The following is a 22200-nucleotide window of genomic DNA, read 5'->3' as shown; positions in this document are numbered from 1 at the left end:
TAATTTATGTGACCTTTGCAGTGACCTAAAAAAATTATTATTTGTGTGACCAGATGATGAAAAGAACAAGGAGAAGAAGTGCTGAGGAAGGCCAACTGGACAGGCTGTTCCTTGTCCTTGTTCCCTCACATGCATTTAGCAGATTTGCTGGAATCACACATTAGCTATACGTTATGCGCACTAAAGCTCTCCTGCAGTCGAAAGCTCTGCAGACAGCCCAGAGTGATTAAGCACCACCTGGCTGAATGCAGCACATGCTTTAGATTGCTTTGACCTGATGTGAACCTGAGGACTGGAAGCGGCAACCCACTCGCAGGAAGCCAGACAGCGTTCAAGTGCTGAGGTAATACTCCTAGTAAATCACCAGTCCAGCATGCTGGACAGCTCCAGAGCTGCAGAAGGGCAGAGAGCCTCAAAGGAGCGCTTGCCAGGCTGGTCTAGGATTATTCCTCAGCAGTGCCTCTCCAGTAGGAGTAGCAAAAGGACATTGTATTGGTCTGGTACGTGGAACTGGGAGATTTTGGTTTCGTTTTGCACTTCCCTCAAATGCTCCAGTATGGGAAGGATTACTATCCAGATACATAGCAGACAGGGGGTGAAAGTTAGCAAGAGACACTACAGCTGCACCCTTTGATCGGTCCTTGGTAAACCCAGAAAATTGCCTTATTCTGATTCAAACCACTGGCCCTCAGGATTATCCAAACAGATAGGAAGCAGCTCTCCAGGTTCCAGATCAGGAGCCCTTCCCAGTTTTATCTGGTGACCCCAGGGATTGAACCCAGTATCTCCTGAATGCAAAGTAGATGCTTACCTAGTGAACTGTAGCACCTCTTACAATGAGCTGTACCTTCTGAAGTTCAACAGGGGCCTCCCCCATGATGTGGCCCATCATATCAAAATGTGTCCCAAATATCAAAAGCTGCTGAGAGATAGAGCATATTAAAACCCCTGGTCATATTGTCCTTGCTCACTGCCAGAAGACATCGATCATTCACTAAGGAAAACAAACAAGCTGCATTCCCTTGAACAGGCCAGAAAGAACACTGAAGTGGATTTTTTTTTTTTTAATCAGCATCATCCAAGGCCCTGTATTCAGTCACTATTCTCCATAAATGGGCAGGAAAAACAAGAAAGTGTTGAGGGCCTATCACTGTTCAAAGACTTTGTTCAGGAGAAGGTTGACAATAATTTATGTTGAGAGAAAGGCATCACCCCTTCCCCAAAATTGGAATATGCTGACTGTTCCTGGCAGGAAGGCCTGGAAGTCTCCATAGGAAAAGAGATGGACATTTATTATAATTATTTTATTCTATTATATTAGGTTATTTATTAGTGACTCTCCAAACACACACACACACACATGCTCTCTTCTGGGCATAAATAACCACTGCTCATAAGACTGGCTCCCCATTTTTAAAAAGACAGCCACTTAACTGTAGTCCAAAAGGCAACCCCCAGAATCTTTTTTGGTGAAGACAGACAGACAATCTATATGCACACAAAGATACATTATTCTCTATTCAAATTAAAACAGATTCCACCTAGGGACTGCTGGCAATAACGCGAGATGCAACTCTTAAGAGTGAGGATGCTAATGAAGTTGTACAGCTGGCAGAAGAAGCCTTCCCTTTGGTTGTGTGTTTTAAGACGAAGGAGACGTTTAATCGGCTAAGCCCGCCTCAGCTTTGCTACTTCCTCTTCCATTATTGATGCAAGTCCATTAAAACTAATGGAAAAAGGAACAGGAGGAGACTCAGGACAGCTTTCAGCCTCCAAGTTTGAAATGCAGTTTTCATCTTCCCTGATACTTAATGCACTCAGGGCTTTATTTGCTAACCTTTGACCTGTGTGGCTTGCAGCACGGAAAGGAGACCAGCAGTGCAACAGTCCAATGCTATGCAGGGCCTGGCAAGAATCACCAAACAAAGAAGGCTGGCTGTGTCATTAAAATCAGGATTTCAGTATCACATTTATAATGCTGAAAGTGCACCACATGCCTTCTCCCATGAATCTTTACAATAGCACCATAAGCCAGCAGTCTGCAGGCGGAGGGTGACAAAAATGTGACTTGCCTAAGGCCACCCAATGTGTCTGTGGGTGGGAGGCCATTCAAATGCAATATTTTTCAGATAGCACTAAGCTACAACAACTTAAAGGGGCAGATAAACACAGATTGAGAAGCCACTGAAAACAATGCAGTGCTTCAGCCCAAACACTGCTCAATCCCAGCCACATTATAGGGTGCAGCTGTGCCAACAGAGGCTGCACTGCCCACTGCGGTTGGGTATGTGTAAACAGACAGCCTACAGGAGGTAAATAAAAATCAGGGTAGGCTGCCCGACTTCTTGGACCTATATCAGCTATATAGATGGTACAAGTAGGGGAGAGCCAGGGGGCAAGGTAGCCAGAAAAATAGGGGATATGATCTGCCACAGATCCACCACCTCCCTGACACCCCCAGTTCCTCCCCCAACATGCTCAATAACTCACCCTCTTCACCCATGGCCTAACCCTGCTGCCAACTTACTAACACATGTGGAGCCTCCCAGAGCTGCTGCCATGTGACCTCTTGGCATTTGTGGCCAAGTGGCCTGGCAACATGCTACAGTGGCTCAGCTTTTGCACTGCTATAAAGGACCTTATACTGCCAGAACACTAGTTCCAGCAGCCCAAACCCTTAATAGGATTGGGGTCTTAGTTTAGGAGGCTACAGCTGCAATCCTAGGCATATTTAATGGGAAAGAGGGTGCCAGCATAGTGGGAGAGGGCAGCCAGGCTTGTTTTCCTGCATTCAAAAAGCAGCATGAACTGTAGAAATCAGCAGGTGAAGCTTTTCCCAACAAGCAGATAACCTTGTTGGATGCCGATTCTTGCACCTATAGGAGCCAATTCAAAATCTGGCACCTTGATTTGAGTGTAGGCCCCATTGCACACAGTGGGATTTACTTTAGAGTAAAATAGCCATTGGGTCAGGCAGCAAAAGATGTATCAGAGTGCTCACACAGCAAAACCAAGTCTCCATTAAGATGCAGGTCTTATTTCTAACTGATGCATATAAGCTGTACTGCTTGATGGTGAAAGCTAAGGGGACAAAAGGAAAACTTCTCTTGACATGGGCTCATTTTAGGGGATTGAAGAAAGCTTTGTCTGTTCCCACTTGTCAACACTTGCTGGTCTAACTAACTACATTGACTGATTGTGAAATAAAGGAGGTAGCTCTCCATTTCAACTTGTCCGTTCTTTGCCCACTTCAGTGAGAAATTCTCTATGGCAGTGGTTCTCACACATTTAGCACCGGTACCCACTTTTTGGAATGAGAATCTCTCTGGACCCACTGGAAGTGATGTCATGACCGGAAGCGACATCATCAAACAGGAATATTTTTAACAATACTAGACTGCAATCCTACCCACCCTTACCCAGGAGTAAGTCCCATTGACTTTCATTGTTAAAAGCATATACATAGTAGCTTGTTAAAAGTACAGGTCTATAAAATTTCCCCAAATGCAGTCATATCCCATGGTAGCATCAAGTCCAACAGATTAAAAATAAAATACTGAAATGAATGGGGACCCACCTGAAATTGGCTCACGATCCACCTAGTGGGTCCCGACCCACTGTTTGAGAAACACTGCTCTATGGAAACAGGAATAGTAGCTGCCATTCTGAACTGGGAATGACTGTCAAAACTACTGAATCTAGCCCTATTTCTTTAAGTGAGACAAACATTCAAATAAAATGTGAGCTCTGTTAACATTCAAGTGAATACAGTGGCATATCTATGGTTTGGCACACCAGGGCATGTGCCCTGGGTACTATCTGAAGGGGGTACCAGCTGCTGCTGTGAGTGTGTGAGAGCTCATGTTGCTTCCCAAGTCAATTCTCCCCCAATTGCCACTGTGAGTGCCCACAAGCTCTAGCCACTTTGTGACTCAGGAAATGGCTGGAGAACCCAGAAGTAACATCATGTGACATTATGATGTTGCATGGCATCATGTGATATCACAACGTTGCTGCCCTGGCATGACAGCCCCTGGATATGCCACTGAGTGAATGCCTCCAGTAGGTTGTTGAGCTCATATCAGCTAGCATGCTGATCTACCCCAAGGGGATTGCTACCAATGGTGAATGTCATTGGGCTGCACAACTGCACTTGCAGTAAATGTCTCTTCCCCATTCCTGTTCCATCAAATATGGGAAATTCAACCAGCAGTGGGGGCGGGGGGTGAGTTAAGGTGAGATTTCCCTGGTCATCTGCTGCAAACAGCAAGCCAGTCTGGAAGAGAAGGGAATCCCCAGTGGATGGAGCCAGGCGAGAAACTATAGCAGCACAACATTTTTTGAGATGTTGCACACTGAGACACTGGAAGAACAAAGTCTTGTCTCAGCTTGGGTACATACAGCTCAGCAAAAGACAGTTTCTGAGTGGGGGAAGAGGAAACCCCACCAGGCCACAAGAGGAAATGAAAGAGGAGGGACTGGATGTCAGATCCAGTAGTGGAGGTCTTTTCTCTCTGCCATTATGTGGTTTTTACAGCATCTGTACTGCTATCTGAAACTGCTCAAGAAACCATGGGTTCAAGGCCTTGCTAAAGGCAAAACAGACCTCCCCCAATCTTGTACAGGAGGCAAGACAGACCATTTCAGGGGAAGCCACTGCCAGCCCAACTCAGTAGCGTCCCCAGAAGGGGGAACACAGCACTACATTTTGCAGGGACCTTAGTACGCCATGTAAGCAGCCCCTCCCCCTAACCTTTGGAGCCATTCTGGCTCCTCCGCTTTGCTCTCACAGCCCTGAAAGGCTCTGAAGGCAAGGGGAGGGATAGCTTACAGGGCACACTGAGGTGACTGCAAAACTTTGTGCTTTGCTTCCCCCCTCCCCCAGGGATGCTCCTGGCCCTATTTTTCTTCATAAATCACAAGTTCAAAAACAAGTTGGAACATTTGGTCTGCCTCAAAGAAGCCTCTTTAAGGGGGTCTGGAAGGGGAGAAGGATTCTTTTCCTGCCAACTCCTTACAGAAAATGCTGCTCAGAACCACATATTCCGTATGGTCTAACAGAGCAGCTGCAGAAATTAATTCAGACAAGTTCTCCCTGCAACAATAGGCTTTTGTTTTGTAAACCAAATCCAAAGAGGCAAAACATTACTTATTTTAAATCCTGGTCACCTTTCCCTGCTTTTGTTACTTCTCTATATTGATATGGAAAATGCCCTGGTGGAGGTTTAGAGGGAACAGCCGCTTTTTTGACACCTGCCACTAAGAAAAATAAGCTGCCTCTCATCGTTGGGGTTCCTGCTCTTCCCCACCCTCCTCCCTCCCAATGCCACTAAGCGCCCATTCTGTACAGAGTGAAGTGGGCAGCTTCTCTGTTGGAAGACAGAGTCCTTTGATCAAGTACACCACATGAAAATCACCCAGACAGTTGCCGTTACTTAAACCTTCCAGCCACTTCTTAAGACATGGCACATTAAAAAAAAACAAAAAACATGATGCACAGAACTACCACTGCCTCACAAAATCAGGGTGAAGACAGAATTGAGATTTTAAAAGCAAGAAGGGCCTGTTTGAAAGTGCTCTCGCCACAATACAGCTTGTCCTTGTTCTGCTCCAGGAACAAGCTTTAAAAAAAAAAAAAAGTTGTCCAAGTTTTCAGCATAGTTCAATTTCAGCTCAAGCAAGGCTGGCTGTGGAAGTGATTATTGGCCAGTACTTGTACCGTGACTGATGCAGCTGTCTTCCAACTCCCCCACCCCAGGAATTTTGCAATTAATATGGTGAACTTTTAAAAAAAATAAAGTTAAGGATTAATATTTGTACATTTAAATACTTTAAAATCTTCAAATGCATTTGAAGCACGAGGAGGAAAGGAGCAAGACTGATGGCTGAAGCAGCTTTTGACTAGCTGTTGTGAATGTACATATGGGATGAGCAAAACCACTGAGACAGAAAGGTGTACTCTGACCACCAATAAAATGCTGCACTCATCTTCATCCTCAGATTTTGGCAAGGCAGCACTAACAGTAGTATGATTTGCAAGAGCCCATTCTGTAAACATCATCAATGTTACGGAATGCCTTCTAATCATCCTTGCTTTTCTAGGTGCTTGATCAGACAATAGCTTCACCCACTATTGGTCTAGCACTTTACGATTAACCCAGAATTAGGGGGAGGGGAGGAAGAAAAGTCTCAGAGGAACTGGGGGTACCAATAAGTACAGGGGTATCAAGTTATGTCCATCCTTTTGTACTGACATAGATGCTGGTCCTGCAGGTTCCCAGCTTGTAATTTGGCCTTGACAGGAATCAGTATGGTGGATAATCACATTCAGGCGGGCCCATGTGGTTTGGCAAGTGTCAAATATGCACCTAATACCCTCAAGAAGCCACCCTCTGAAAACATCCTGACTCTCATATGAAGACTTTATATTCCTCCTCCACCCCATAGACAAGGTGTCTGGCTCCGTGCCTCTATTCTGAAAGCAAACCTGTCAAGCAGGTGCTGTATAGATTGTGGCTGAGGAGTTTCAACTGATCACACAAGTTTACATCTTGCCCTTCACAGGATTGTGGTGAGGATGAGAACATGACTTGCCCAAGAGCATCCTCTGAGGGCACTGAAGCCCAAAACTCCCTTGTATCCACTCATATCACACAGACAGGATCTCCATCCTGACTCCAAAATGTCCAACAAGAGCAGAGTTACACCATAAAGTTGGCACAATCTAAAACAACAAAAACCAAAATTAAAACCGAACATGTCCTATGCGACGGCAATGTGTATGGTCTATTTTTTAGGGATCAACCTCAAAAGGCAGTACAAAATTGAGGCTGCAATCACACTTGCTGAGAGTAAGCCCCACTGAATGCACTGCGGAGGAAATATGCATCAAATTGGGCTCTAAGGCTTTCTGTCTTCACCTCTGAGGGTAAGAACTGCTCGGCACAGATGCTCACTTGCTCGCTCTTTTTCTAGAAAAGTACATATAAAATCTCTACAGTTCTAAATTGTTGTGTTGGGACAAGTTGTTGAGCACATTTTAGAATGTTAAACTTTACGGAGCTCAACTGAGCCCAGGATACCAAGGATCAATTGGAACTCTTAATGGGAATGAGCACATCTAACACCTGTCTTATTACCTGTCTTATTTGAGACAGGTTATTACCTGTCTCAAAACACCATGCCTTATCAGTTGTCAGAAGTTTAAGGGGATTGCAAGAGACAAAGAGTGAGTCAGGAAAGAAGAGGAGAAGCCTTTTGGTTGACCAGACGGCCTATTGGATATGAATGGAGCAAAGGAAAGCAGGGGTGTGAATGGGCAGAGGAGGAGATGAATGGCCCTGAAGGCAACAAAGTCTTCCAAGGGGCAGATAGCAAAGGGAAAGCTGAATGGGGGAAGAGTAAAAGATGCTACTTGAATGGAAGGCAAAAGAAGGGAGGCTAAATGAAGCAGACGGGAAGCAGAATGGTACAAAGTATAAGTGCAGGGACAGAATGGCATCCCACATCACTCGACACGGTTTTCAAAAGAGCTGCAAGTGACACAGTGTGAACTTTAATCCAGGAGCAAGAAAAGCAGTCTGCCGCAGACTGTGGTGCTGGTTTCGAGACCCCCTTCTTAATCTCTCCATGTCGGGTTTTTTCTCTGCGGTTAGTCACCGAGTTCTCATGAACTCTGAGCAGTACAGGCACCAGTGAACTTATGGCAGAATGTTCATTCAGGAAGAGAACAAAGAAAAAAAGGGGTCAAAGGCAACCAATAGACACAGAGAAAAAACGAAGGCACAGGAGATGTTCCCAGCTGGGCCAAGAGCAGCAGTCTCCGACAAGGGAATGAACATTGCTAACAGAACACTAGGCAAAGCTCTCCATTGTGTGAACGGGGCACAATATACCAACATCATCCAAAGTACGGCCCAGTTGACAGCACCCAAACCACCACTGTTTGATAAACCCACCCCTCACAGGCCCCACACCCCCTCTCCTCACATCCCTCACTGAATGCAGAGCTGGATCAGGTTGGATCAGTTTCCCCATCACAGTAACCTGGAAAACTGTGGCGGATGCCTGAATCAGGTGGGGAGCTGCCCTGTGCAATCTGAGGGCCCAATCATATACAACTTTCCAGCACCGATGCAGCCGCAATGCAGCCCCAAGATAAGGGACAAAATGTTCCCATACTTTGAGGAGGCCTCTGTGACTGCCTCCCCACCACAGGACTGCACTGGAAAATTGGATGGGATTGGGCCCTGAGTGGCCAGACTCCAGAGAAGGGACAGAGCCAGGAAGTCTACACAGCTGGAGAACAATCCAGTGGAATTTGAGCAGCCAGAGCTGGATCTGCAAAGCCTCAAGAGACATCCCCACAGAGCTGTTGTACTAGCACTGCCCAGCTAGCAACAGATGGTGTTTATAGAAGATCTTGGGGTTCTACTACTCCTTGGATCTTATCCAGGCAGTGATCTGGAGCACGTGCTCATGCCTGCAGTGTCTGCCTGAGTAGGCCAGTTGAGCAGATTTTGGGCTGCGGAACAGGCACTGAGTTGCTCAGTCTGGGCATCAGCACAGGCTGGTCATTGCCAGTGGGATGGCAATGATCTGGGGGTGATGAGGGAGGAGCCAGAGGTGGGAGGGGGCCCCCAATGAAAGGCACTGGGCTACTTGTAATTGCAGCCTCCTTTGGTAGTGTGCTACCTAGTAGTCAGCCTCTGACTATCCCTCAGGTCTGAGGTTCCCAAACATACCACAGTCATAGTGCCCTGTGGTCACAGTGTCCTGTCATAGCAGCACTGGGACTGTTCTTATTGCCCAGTTCTCCCAGGTGCCGCCATCTTGCATCACGAGATCTTGTGCAATTCAAGATGGTGGTGCCTGAGAGATCTGAGAGGACACCAGGGACATTCCACGGCACCCCCTGTAAGTTCACTGCAGCACCATTGAGCGCCACAGCATATAGTTTGGGAACCACTACCTCAGGGGGAGCTGACTTCCTGGACTTCCCATCTGCACTGGATGCTACTGTAGGCTCCTGCTCCTCTTTGGTGGCATTCTTGTTGAGGGTCTGAGCCCTACGTACTCATTCAAGGGCTATTGTGCTTGCTTGCTGAGCTTCATGCTAATTAATATCTAATGCATATATTCCATTCAGCTGCAATAATTGTATTTACTGCAACTGTTCTCAAGATATTTACAAAGCCAGCTGATACTTTCTTTCTTTAAAAATGAAAACTCCTGGCCTGTGGTAGATGAAACATTAGATGAGAACAGCTTTATTCAACAGATGCATATAAGCCCAAACACTGTTGATTTAAATGTCACGAATACTGGACGTGAAAGCCTTAGTATTTAGACTTGTGGCATTTACCCTTTGCCACAACCTCCAAATGCTCCCCTGAGCTGAGCTCTATCTTAAGAGGCAGTAGCAATCAAGCATTAGAATGGGGCAACCCAAATTGTCTGCATACAGCCTGAGAAGCTGAGATGCAGAGTGCCCCTTTGGGTTGACAGGGAGCAGGAAATGCAATCATGGTGATTTTAATGGGAAAACATAGTAGGGAGAGGAAGGACCTGAAGGGCAGGGGGACAAGCAAGGAGCTCCAGAAGGCATATGCTGCTGAAAGGGACAAGGCACAGCAGTGTAACTTCAGGGACAAGACAAGCCCATCAGGAATCATAATTGCAAAGGCAACAGATTTGTGCTCTCCATCTCCTGGTCTGGGCACAAAGGCATCATGTTACACAGGAAGCACAGCATAACAAGACAGACACAGAACAGGAACAACTGTCAGCTCCCTAAGCAAAGAAACCTTTTTGGCTGTACACCTTATGGCCAGCTGCAAGATGAGCAGTCAGATCAATCAGGCCACAAAAATGTCTCTTTCCAAAAAATGTCCCTCTGAATGCAAGGTGGGAGATGCATATTGTGTTTTAACACCTGCTCTTCAGCAGTTGATCTTTAGGAGTTATCCAGGCACATTATAAAGGTGCTGAAGACATTATGAGCTGGGGGACGGGGTGGAGGTGGGATGCAGTGACACACACTAGAATACGCCTGGCCTAGACACTGTATACCCAGAACCACGCAAACAGAGGCCAGGGCCATAGTGCACACGATGGCAGCAGACCAGTGTCTTCAAATAAGGCTCTATCCAATCATGAGTAAATTGGGGCTAGGGCACATGCAGGCAGAATATGCTTAGTTTAGCTCACCCCCCTCCTGCCCCTCCCCCCAGTTGCTTTCCCCCCCAGCCAACTTCACTTCTAACACTTAACTTGCACCACCTGCCTCACAGGACAACCATCAAGGCAAGGCAAAACTTGCCTGTCCCCAGACTTTGGACAGAGAAAGAGAAGCTGCAGGGAGTTTACTTTCTTCTCTCTGTCACAGCTTTACTCCACATGCCGGTTGCCAAAGGACCACTGACCTGAAGAGATGTGCCCATCAAAGACCATTGGGTTGTTTTTATATGATCATCTATCAGCTACCTTGGGAACCAATCCCAAAAGGGATTTGATCAAAAGGCAGGATAAAGACTGGGAGCAAAATTGCCTCTGGGGCCAGCCAGAATATTCAGCGTCCCCCAACAGCATGCCTTTTTTTTCCATTCCAAGTCACAACCCACTTTTCAGACCCACGCTTAACACCACAAGGCTGCTACTGTTGTGCATGATTTGGGACTTACACGGTAATTACCAATATGAAATCAGGAGCCCAGAAGGAGAGCTACATCGGTAAAGCTGTCATCTTCTTTCTTAGCAGAGGCATTCAGGCCTTTGAGAGTTATAAGACTAGAAGGCATTCACAAAGGGCTTTTAAGTCCATCCTGGAGGTGCAATGGTGAAATGATTTGCCTGCTGAATTTCTGCCTGCCTATCATATAATTCTTCAAGATACAAGGACAGCTGGCCACCATATAGCCCAAATGCAGAACTCACTGCCTACTGTTCATCCAGAGGCACTTCATTTTTTATATGATTTTAGAAAAAAAATAATTTTAACCAGCATTTCCTGGTTAAACTATAGGGGCTTCCTGTGGAAAAGGCCCTATGAAATTAGATAGCTACCTTGTATAGGGAGGAAAGACAGCACCTCCCCTTCCAGCAGGACCCTGACACAAAATCTCTGGGAAAGTCAAGGTCATTCCTATCTCCAAATCCAGGTGACTAAAGGGAAATTCCAAGCATCCATGACCACAAGCATCCATGAGGTCACACAGCTCTGTTAATCTTATGCAAAAAAAGGAAAGGGACAATTGAGATAGCCTCAGTAAGCTTTTCACCACGTTTAGCTTAGTGAGTAGTACTGGTGCGCAAACATTTACTGAGGTACAAAACAAAAGGGGGCGGAGAGCGTGGAAAAAACAATTCAGGCTTCGGGAAGGAATAATTAGGGTGTGTGAATTCTGAATGATGAGTCCCAAAGGTGCTTAATATACGGGAATGGAACCAATGAAGTCAAAGAACACAAAGATGAAGAAAGAGCTGTTCTGGGACCGGAGGCAGGTGGCAAGACTTGGTAGAAGCCACTGCATGGGAGGGGACAGAGGCAGGCAGAGATGAACAGCTGGGAAGGGAGAAATGCAAGCCCTGAAGCAAAAACAACTGAGTCACACAATTAGTGTGGTTTTGCAGAGAGAATGTTGGTCTCAGACTGGAAAGGACTGTGTTCCACTCCTTGCCATGGAACTTACTGCTTGGGCTGTTCATCATCCATCGGTGCGACCCACCTCACAGGATTGTTGTGAGGTTTAAAAGGAATAATCCCCATGTTTGTAGTCCAGAGTTTCTTGGAGGAATGGCAGAGTACTGAGAGACCAGCCACTGGAGTCTCATGGGACAAGGTCAAGTGTTTATGCAACCCAAAGGGATCTTTCTCCCTTGACTAATCTCCATGGAAGGGCACTAAGGGTTATATTGCAGGTTTCCCCCAGTCAAATTCTCCTTAAGTCTCTCAACTCCCCCATACGTTTCTATTTCAGTAGCACTTGAGCATCACTGACCAAGAGGAAAAGCACTGCACTGCGGGAAAAGAATTCCTGAGTGTGGGGCAGTAACCATAAAATAAAGGCCTCTGCGGAATGCACATAACATCCTCTATTTTAAAGAGACTGTCAGACTCCATTGTACCTCAAAAACTTCATAGCGCACGCTGTAACAATGAATTGGGGAGAGAGGTGAAAGCAGGCCACAACTCAGAGAAATTAGCATATTTTATTGGGGCTACTGGAACAACTGTTCTCCATTTCCCATCCATGTTGCTCCTCAGATTGATAATCATTAACTGAAATTGTGAAAAGGAGGGAAATATGAAAATGCTTCGCCTGCAGGAAAAATACTTGTTGTGCAGGTCGCCTTCAGAGCAGCCACATCTGTTGGAGAAACTTTCCTTCTGTCATTTATTCCCCCAACCCCCATTCCTGCTCTTGCCCCTATGAAATCCCATGTGCTGGCTTTGTATTGTTGTCCCCTGAGGGGTCGGTACAGCAGACCTAGAAGAAAACCCCAAAACAAAACAAAGTCGCCTCCTCTCAAATCCTGTCATGCAAACAAGACCCTTTCCCACCCACCACCATCATGTATGAATGGGGGCAGGCTGGAAAAAAACCAACCCGCCACTGTCCGGTGGTCTTTTTTTGTTTGAAACCTTTGCCACATTGACACAACTTCAAAACAATTTAGACAGAGAGCAGAACACACCAGTACCAGCTTTTCAAGCCAAGCTTGTGAGAGGGCTGAGCGGGAGGTGGATGTGAAGAGACAGCATCTCCAATTCCATGGAAGCTTTAGCATTCAGGGATCCAAATCTAATGAAGGCTGGAAGGGGGGCCTCTAGACAGACATTTATTTGCATGTGTGGTGTGTGAACTGTGAGGAGATAAGGCCCTTCACGAGTGACATCTGGATCAAAATTAAAAAGACAGTGACCTACTTACTGCCCAAGAAGGCTCTCCAGGGCAATGCTGAGGCTTCTCAGACCCTGACAAGTCAGAGATAACTCAGAGTAAGTTTTTGCAACGACAGCAAGAACATCTGTTGCTTCTAAATGGAGTTTTGAAGAGCTCCCTCAAACTGGTCGGTAGCTCTTGAAAGTGTGAGATTCTTTTTTCATTACTGAAAATAAAATATTTTGTATCTCTCAACTGCAGAAAGGCATAATTTTTCACAGCACCTAGAAGCTCAAATGGACACGAAGCAGAACCTGCTTTGCACTCACTCCAGAATGAAGCTAACCACTTTCAGATTGAGGGAGGGAGGTGGTGATGGCATCAGACCTGGGATAACAGGCACTCTTAGTTTGCCACCCCTTTGGACCCCTCAAAATCTGATGCCAGCGCAGCCACTTCTAGTTGATGCATGGATGGACTGGGCCTGGCATTCCGGGAAGGTGGGGGAGATAGAGAGATGGCAGAAAAGGAAAGGGGGTTGAGGGGACTTATTGAACCTGTGTAGTGGCTGGCACAGTGGTTCTCAGATGTAGGCAGGAACAGGGTGATGTAACACAGACCCAGCAGGTAAATGATCCAAAAGGGATAGCAACGTAGGGAGGACCCATGATAGAGGCATTTGTTTCTGGTGAGTAAGACAGGATTACAGCCTTACTGAACACAAGGGGATTACTTCTGAGTAAAATAAACAACAATGACTGTTACCCTGCACATGCCCAATCTCATCTGATCTCGAAAGTTAAGCAGGGTCAGACCTGGTTAGTACTTGGATGGGAGACCACATGGGAATACCGGGTGCTGTAGGCTTATACCATAGTCTTTCGAGACTGAAGGTTGCCAACCACATTTTCAAACACCTCTATCCATGAAGGAGGTGTGCTCAAGGAAGGAAGTGTCCAATTAGACAAAGAACAAAAGGTACTGCAGCTTTTCTCCAGGGTTTTTATAGACTCTTGCCCCTTTGACTTCTATGGGATTCTAGGTGGGGTTGACTCAGGGGATCCTCTATTGCTAGCTGAGGAGCCTGTTGGGTTCTGCCTTTGTTTTCCCAGCCAATTGAGGTTGCAGTAGCTAGTTGAAAGACCATTGGATTGCTCATAGATGGAGCTTAATTATGGGGTTGGTGAGGACCCTTGTAGGTGTGAGAACTGCTAACCTAATCACTTAACCCAGGAAGCTGGCATAGAAGTGAATTGAAAGGCCCCGATGATGCTTGATGTTGGGCAAATACAGACTTACCACAGTACAGTGCCTACATATTGTAAAACCATTCAGCAAACTGGTCATCTGTATTCTGACAGGTGGGGATATGCATCTTTGCATTCCTCTGCTTCTCTAGGTTTCATGTCAGGTGCAGAAGTGTAGCAAGTCTGACAATATTCCATGATTTCTTTGGCAATGCGCCATAACAATACCACCTTTACCACAACTTGTGATTTTTGATTGACAACGTACAAATATCTTACATTTCTGAAAAACTGAAGTTTGCCAAACAAATAGATACTAGGAAATAAAGTATTTGGGCGTGTTTCTTACACTGGAATCAGGTCATCATGTCTTTAGAGCAGTGTTTCTCAAACTGCAGGTGGGAACTCGCTAGGATTGCAAGCCAGTTTCAGGCAGAATCCCAGTCATTTCAGTGTGTATTTTATTTGGAGAAAAGTTACCAATCTGTACTTTTAATAGGCTACTATGTATATGCTTTTAGCAACGATAGTCCATGGGGATGGGTAACTGTGGATAGGACTGCAGCCTTTGGGATGTTTGGTGAATATTTTTTAAACAGACCAGCAACCGCTTGGGAGGGTTAGCAGAATTCTTCTTTATAAGTTTAAAAATTTATTTGAAATACTTATTGTAAGCTTTTAATTTACTTAAATTAATTTGATTTTGTCAAATGGGGGTGTTAAATTTTCCTGCTTGATGATGCCACTTCTGGTCATGACATCACTTCCAGGTTTATGACATCACTTCCAGTGTGTACCAAGAGATTGTCAGTCTAAAAAGTGGGTCCCGGTGCTAAAACGTTTGAGAACCATTGCTTTAGAGCAGTGGTTCTCAAATGTTTAGCACTGGGACCCACTTTTTAGAATGAGAATCTGTCAGGACCCACCGGAAATGTTGTCATGGCAGGAAGTGGCATCATTAAGCAGGAAAATTTTGAACAATCCTAGGCTACAATCCTATCTATGCTTACCCAGGATTAAGTCTCACTATCATTATTAAAAGCATATACATAATTGCCTGTTAGAAGTACAGATGTGCATTTCCCCAAATGCAGTCACATACCATAGTAACATCAAGTCTAGTAGATTAAAAATAATATATTGAAATGAGTGGGAACCCATTTAAATTTGGCTCACGATCCACAGTTTGAAAAACACTACTTTAGAGAATTAAACTGATCGCTGCCCATGATGTATGCAGCTATCCCACCACCAACTCTGTTCACAGGTTTTTCAGGTTGCTGTGATGGTTCAAAAACCTGCCAAAACTACTTGACTAGAGAGGACAGTGGGGCAGAGAAGGGCTGTGCGCACCACAGGAAGCAATGCCTCTACCACATCACCTTTAACTGGCTTCAGATCTTTGAAGTGTGAAAATGCCAAATATTTTTGTTGCATATTTAAAAATCTCCATGGGAGGGCACATCCTCAGCCCCATGACCAATACTGACTTTGCTTATTAAGATACACATCTGTGAAGTAGTATCAATTTCTCTTCTCCATGTAATGCTGTGGCCCTTCATCTAGGGTCTTACCTGGCATACAAACTAATTGGTTTTGCTGAAGATAACATCTGAAGGTTGCCAGTTCGAGGCCACCAGCACCGTGTGACCTTGAAGCAGCTGACAAGCTGAGCTGAGCTATTCCATCTGCTCTGAGCGTGGGAGGATGGAGGCCAGAATGTGCGACCAGATCAAGAAAGAAACACCTGAATGTTGTGGTTTCTTGAAAGATAGAAACCTTCTTTCAAATTGTAAAAATCCCTACGGGGATTTAAAAATTGCCTGCCTATGTAAACCGCCTTGAATAAAGTCTAAGGAGAAATCTGAGGACCAAGAAAGGCGGTATAGAAATACCTGTATTATTTTATTATAATAATCAGATCTTTGAAAACCAACAGCGGAGCACAGAACAAGGCAGTATGACATGTGTGTAGCAAAGGCCCCACAAAAGCCACCTGCTCACCCAGTCCCTGGTGTTCCTCTAATGAGATAACTTGAAACATGGAATTCCAAGGAAAAGGTCCACAGGCTACTTCAACACTCAAAAAAGCCATTATCGCCAAGCCATTAAACCAACCATCAGTGCTGAGTGTATCTTTACGGGCATCAAATCCTATTTATTGACGGATCAGTCATTCTCTGCAGCTTGCAGTTTACATACCCAGCCTTCAAGCTGCTGTGGGGGTCAATGGACAAGAACAACATGAATATATTAATCCTTAAAAAGGAAATAAACAACCAGCATATCTCAATTTAATGAGCAGGCTCGGGGAACTTGGCAGAAAGATTTTGGAAAAAGGAAAGCACAGCACAGGCCCTAGGGGCGCACAGCTGGGTTTTTGAACTCAGTCCCTTAGGTTGACACCTGGCACATTAGTCCCCACATCATAGATAGCTCCATTTGTTACGTATGTTTGTGAAATTTAACGTTCTGCATCAGCTCTAAATATTTTGGTTTCCTGAACAGAGGAACACAGCAGCATTCCTCAATCAAGCATTATCAACTGACCAGGCAGCAGCTAGCCTATTCTGCTTCTATACCCAAGCAGGAAATTGATCTGCAGAAATCAGCAGATGTGATGTTGTTCATGGCACGGAGATCAACATTCTCACCTGCTAGCCAGTGTCTGCAGCTCAAGTGGTTGTGAAATGCAAAGAAGCTGGGCCAGTGACAGTAGTGACATCTTGACCCATGCCCAGGATCTGTGAAAAGATTCCACCCTGCCACTGACAGTCAAACTCCAGCCTCAGAGTTGCCTTGTACAGCAAGTACAATGGAGAAAAGGAACAATGAAGTGGAAATCTCCTTTCTGTGCTAGGTGCTGGAAAGGCCCACTCTACATATTCAGACTTGGGTACCATATAGCAACATCAGGGTTAAGGTTAGCACATCAGCATGCAATGATGCATAGCACAACTACACTCTGTGGTCAAGGAAACAGGGAAGGTCATAGTGAGTTCTCCCCTTACGTGCCATACTAAATAATGCATAACTAGAATCTTGGTAAATACAGTTGTAAGAATTCTAAAAATAGGAGATATATTACAATGCACTACATTGTCCCAAAGTAGTCCTATTTTTATTCATCAAGGGTCCAATCCTATCCAACTTTCCAGTGCTGGTGCAGCTGCACCAACGGGGCATGTGCTGCATTCTGCAGTTGAGGGTCAATCACAGAAGCTCAAGGTAAGGGAACATTTGTTCCCTTACTTTGGGGCTAAATTGTGGTTGTATTGGCACTGGAAAGTTGAATAGGATTGGGCCCTAAGATAATTTGCCATTGTACCAGAAAAGGGCTCCAGGATAACTAGGTTCTCCTGTACCAAGGAGAGAGGCAGTCTTATTCTCAATACCTTTTCTGGTGATCCCAAGCATAGAATTAGCCTTCTTCACCGCTGCTGCACATTGGATTGACACTTTCATCGAGCTGTCCACAAGCACCCCAAGATCTCTCTTCTGTTCTGTCACAGACAGCTCAGAACCCATTAGCCCAGTGTTTCTCAAACTGTGAGTCGGGACCCACTAGGTGGGTCATGAACCCATTTCAGGTGGTTCCCCATTCATTTCAATATTTTATTTCTAACATATCAGACATGATACTACCATGTTATGTGACCGCATTTTTACTTTTAACAAGTTACTATTTATGTTCTTTAAACAATGATAGTAAATGGGACTTATTCCTGGGTAAGTGTGGGTAGGATTGCAGCCTAGGATTATTAGAAATTTTCCTACTTGATTATGTAGGAAATCAAGTCCAGATTATCAAGGAAATCAAATCCAGTCATGGCATAACTTCCAGTGGGTCCTGACAGATTCTCATTCTAAAAAGTGGGTCCCGGTGCTAGAACTGTGAGAACCACTGCATTAGCCTATATGTAAAGTTTTGATTCTTTGCCTCAATATGCATGACTTTACATGTACCATTTCTGAAATGGAATTTCTGAAAAAAGAGAAACCCAACAAACTTAGAAACATACATACCTTGGATTTTCATTTCCACAATTTTCATTTCTACAACTCCTTGCTGATAAGGCAACCAAGGAAAGAATTAGCATGTGCCAACACACACCACTGCCCCCCCCATCAATGTTCATTCCAGTAACTCTGGTCCCTTCTGGTGAGATGTATTTTTGGCACTTTAATTATTAATGTTTGTAAGCTGGAGCTTTTAAAGCTTTCAGCAGCAAGGAGAGACACATAACTAGCTGGGTTGCATGAACGTGGGTGAACTGCTTTAAGGGTGCATTTCTGCCCCGGGTACTACAGCCATGGCAATTCCCTTGCATGGCATGTCACCAGGATAAGCATCTTTTAATAAAAAATGCAGCTAATCCAACTAAGACACAGGAGGATGCTGTAAAGGTTAATCGGATCAAAGCCACCAGGTCTTTGCCAGACAGCTATTTATTTTGCATCATACTTGGCAAGCAGCATTACCAAGCCCAAATTAAAAGCTGCAAATTGCTCCGGTGCGTCCATTTCCTGTTGTACCCGGCGCACACAAACTGTTTTCCTACCAGTAAAGGAAACCTCAAGCAGCCTTCGAGCACGGTGTGTGGTCTCTTGAGTGGAGAGCTTCAAAGCCAGGGAACTGCCGGCCCAACACAATGCAGAATGCATTTGCAACAGCATGCGACCCTGCAGGCAGAGGAGGGCAACAGTAACCTGCTGTCTGCTTGTGTGTGAGTCTCCACTGCCCGCACAACAGCAGCTCCTAATGAGCTTCCTGACGCGTTTCAAGCAGGACCAGGAGTACCCTGTGTCTGGGAATACTAACAATGAAAGGGTTTGTCACCCCAACATTCAGGCCCACGAAGTAGCTAGTTGACTCTATCAGGCACTATAACACACTTGAAGCCACGCAAACTGTTTTGGGCACCGCATTCCAGGTCTGGAGTTCCAGGCTCAAAAAAGCCCTTCTGCCACCACCTGCCTAACCTCAGGTGGTGGCGAGGACTCAGAAGAAGGCCTCTGTTAATGAAGACAGGCAGTTCTGAAACCATTTTCAACATAGTTCACTGTCTGTTGTTTCTCTCTGCAACTGAGCTTTTTATAGGTTGTTTTTTTTGTAAAGCCTAGCTTCCTGGAAGCATGTTTTAAGCCATCTCTGCCCAACGGTGCATATACGCAACAGGAACCAAACATACACCTGTGGGCCAGCAAAAATGGATTAAAGACAGTTCTCTAGGATTATGTCTTCTCCCCACAGGTCTCTTAGAGCCCAATCCTATCCAACATTTCAGCACTGATGCAGCTGTGTCAATGGGGTATGCACTGCATCCTGTGGTGTGGGGGGGGACACAGACAATCATGGAGACCTCCTCAAGGTAAGGGAATGTTTGTTCCCTTACCTCAGGGCTGCATTGCAGCTGCATCAGCACTGGAAAGAGGGGTTAAGATTGGACCCTTAGCTATTAGCTATAGAAACCCAAGCACTGAAAAGACAAAATTTTCTCTCTAATATTGTTCTTAAACTCTTCCCCAACCAAACTCCATGCCTAGAAATTAAGCCAGAACTGGGGAGGGGGATTGTTCTGGAAAGGGATAAAACACCTCTTTCCAGGCCTGCCACTTCTTCTCTACTGATGCTTTTCCGGTCCCTACATTACTATCACCTTGGCAAATTCAGGCTTAGGCACCCATAATTCTACCCTGAGAAAAACAGAAGGTTAGATAGAGCCTTGGTGGGCTGGGGAACAAGTCCAACCACTTGCACAAGGCAAGCAAGATATTAGCAGCTGATCTCGCAAAACTGCACAAAATTCAATTAGAGAGGCTTTGCAGGCCGATTCTCTGAAAGAAAACCTTACAAAGCTGCAGTAGTTAGTTCCATGCCCACAACACTTCTTTGGGAGGGTGCTGCATTGGTGATGGTGGAGGTAGGGACAAGGGGCTTTCTGGTTCCAACCAGGAAAAATGCCTATTTTGGTTCAAGGAGGCCGGTCAGTGGCAGATGGCATTCCTGTTTTTACAAGGTCTATCCCCAAGCAAAGACGTCAAAAGGGGGGGGGGCTTTGCTTCTGAGTGTTTCTGCACTCTGAAGCTCTGAAGTTATCTTATAATGTGTGCACTGTATTGCCCGATCCACTGATACAGCCATGCCCAAAATGTCCAGATCTGTGTTTAATTTTGCAAATTTGGGTATATTTTCTGCAAACTTTCTGCATGCTCTGTTCAGCACATGAACAAATGGATTTTTTTTTTTTTTTGCCTTTTGCTGTGGCAGGATATGAACAAGAGGTCTGGCAGGAGGAGTAGAGATACAAGTAACTGACAGGGCATGAGAAATATTTGGACAGAGAGACATTTCTGGATCCCATGAAAAAGGGAACTATGCAGATAGCTATGCAGGGCAGACTGCACTGGAGCCTTGCATAAGTATTTTCTGTAAGCCTTCAAATACATCTTTTTACCAGGAGGGGTAGAAACATTGTTTTCAATAGGAATCTACATTTGACATCCAAGACTAGAGTGCATGTCTTAGAACTGAAAAAGAAACATGAATTGTGTATGCTGTGGTTACCATTTCTGTTGTTAACTCAGGCTTATTTGCACAAACTAGCCTGAAACAGCAGAGCAGGGTACCCCATCCTTCCATCTTCCTGCAATTGCTTGTTCTGCAATAGAACCCAAAGCTAATTTATTTTATCAGCTTTGCTCCTGCAGAGCTTATAACCAGAGTTGGTTATAAGAGGACAGAATAGCAGAACTGGCAGTCATCTGGAACCAGTTGAAGGCAAATGAATTCTTACTGAATCTTTCAGGACTATTTACTGGGTCCATAAATCAGGAGTCAGTGAGCTCCTTTTAGCTGCAGGTTTCCCCGGCCACCAGTTATGCTAAATAATGCCATAAATCAATGCAACTGGGCCAGAGTTCATGGCAGTTACAGGTGCCACCATGGAATACTCATGATGCTTAGTTTAAAAAAATAAAAAAGCACACATCACCTGTGAGTAAGGGACTCTGAAATTTACTTGCCAATGAGATGCTGCTGGAAGTGTTTAACCATGGGGGGGGGAAATATGAAACTGTGTTAATGCCAGAATGTGATCCAATGCAAAAAAAAAAAAAAAGGTGCAACTCCAAGCACTGTAGTGTTTAACCGGCGGGGGGGGGGGGGATGAAACTGTCTTAATGCCAGAATGTGATCCAATGCAAAACAAGGTGCAACTCCAAGCACTGGAAAACATGCGCACCACTGGGATACCATTGAAAATAGCACCCCCAACCTACATATGTGGGAACATTCGCCCTATGACATGATACCATCACATTGTGAGTTTCCCCAGTAGCCAATGATATGAAGAAGAGGCAAGCATGAAGAAAACTCACAATATGGTTATGTTGCATTATATGGCAAACAAATGGTCCTAAACATCACGGAAAAGAATGCAACGGTGAATGCTGCTTTCAGAAGCAACTATATAGCATGTGTCATAGTCTAAGCCTGTAACAGGCTAAGAATCTTCATCCCTTCTTCCAAAATCTGTCCCCAGTGCAAAATGGCTGGTCACGTCTATTTAGAGTGGATAAGGAGACAATTACCTTCAGGGGAAGACAATGGACCATATGCTTTCAAAACTAGGTTACTGGTTCAGGAAGAATGACAGTCCTGAATGACAGTCCTTCACACTGTGTGAAGACTAGTTTCTTAGTGCTTATCCACACTGGCACAAACCCTGAAATGTTGTCCAAAAGTACTCCACCAGGATGCAGGTGTCTTTTTGTCTTGTGTGCTCCGAGGCATTTGGTGGGCCACTGTGAGACACAGGAAGCTGGACTAGATGGGCCTATGGCCTGATCCAGTAGGGTCCTTCTTACGTTCTTACACCCAACGAGCTAGATGCAAATGGCGAAATGGAGCACTCAGTCTCCATTGGATCTGGAGGAGTATCAGTGATAGATCATCCCACACTAAACTGTTTCTCATTTTTGAGATGCAAAGTAATACTTTATAATTCATCTTCCTCCTTTCTGATAATCAAGGGCAGGGGAGGGCAGGAAGGAAGATGGAATTTGCA

At 45.1% G+C, this 22200-nt stretch overlaps 1 protein-coding gene and 1 pseudogene across 1 annotated transcript in view; one reads left to right on the top strand and one right to left on the bottom strand.

Moving 5' to 3' along the window:
* RHBDL3 (rhomboid like 3) overlaps positions 1-22200 on the bottom strand; it is a 153791-nt gene that overhangs the window by 99181 nt on the left and 32410 nt on the right. The window lies entirely within an intron of this gene.
* Positions 13635-13751, top strand: LOC136642905 (5S ribosomal RNA; annotated as a pseudogene).

The sequence above is a fragment of the Tiliqua scincoides genome, chromosome 2 (genome assembly GCF_035046505.1).
Source record: "Tiliqua scincoides isolate rTilSci1 chromosome 2, rTilSci1.hap2, whole genome shotgun sequence".
NCBI classification, from domain to species: domain Eukaryota; kingdom Metazoa; phylum Chordata; class Lepidosauria; order Squamata; family Scincidae; genus Tiliqua; species Tiliqua scincoides.
The sequence above is the reverse complement of the archived record's forward strand: the minus strand, read 5'-3'. Positions and strand labels throughout refer to the sequence as shown.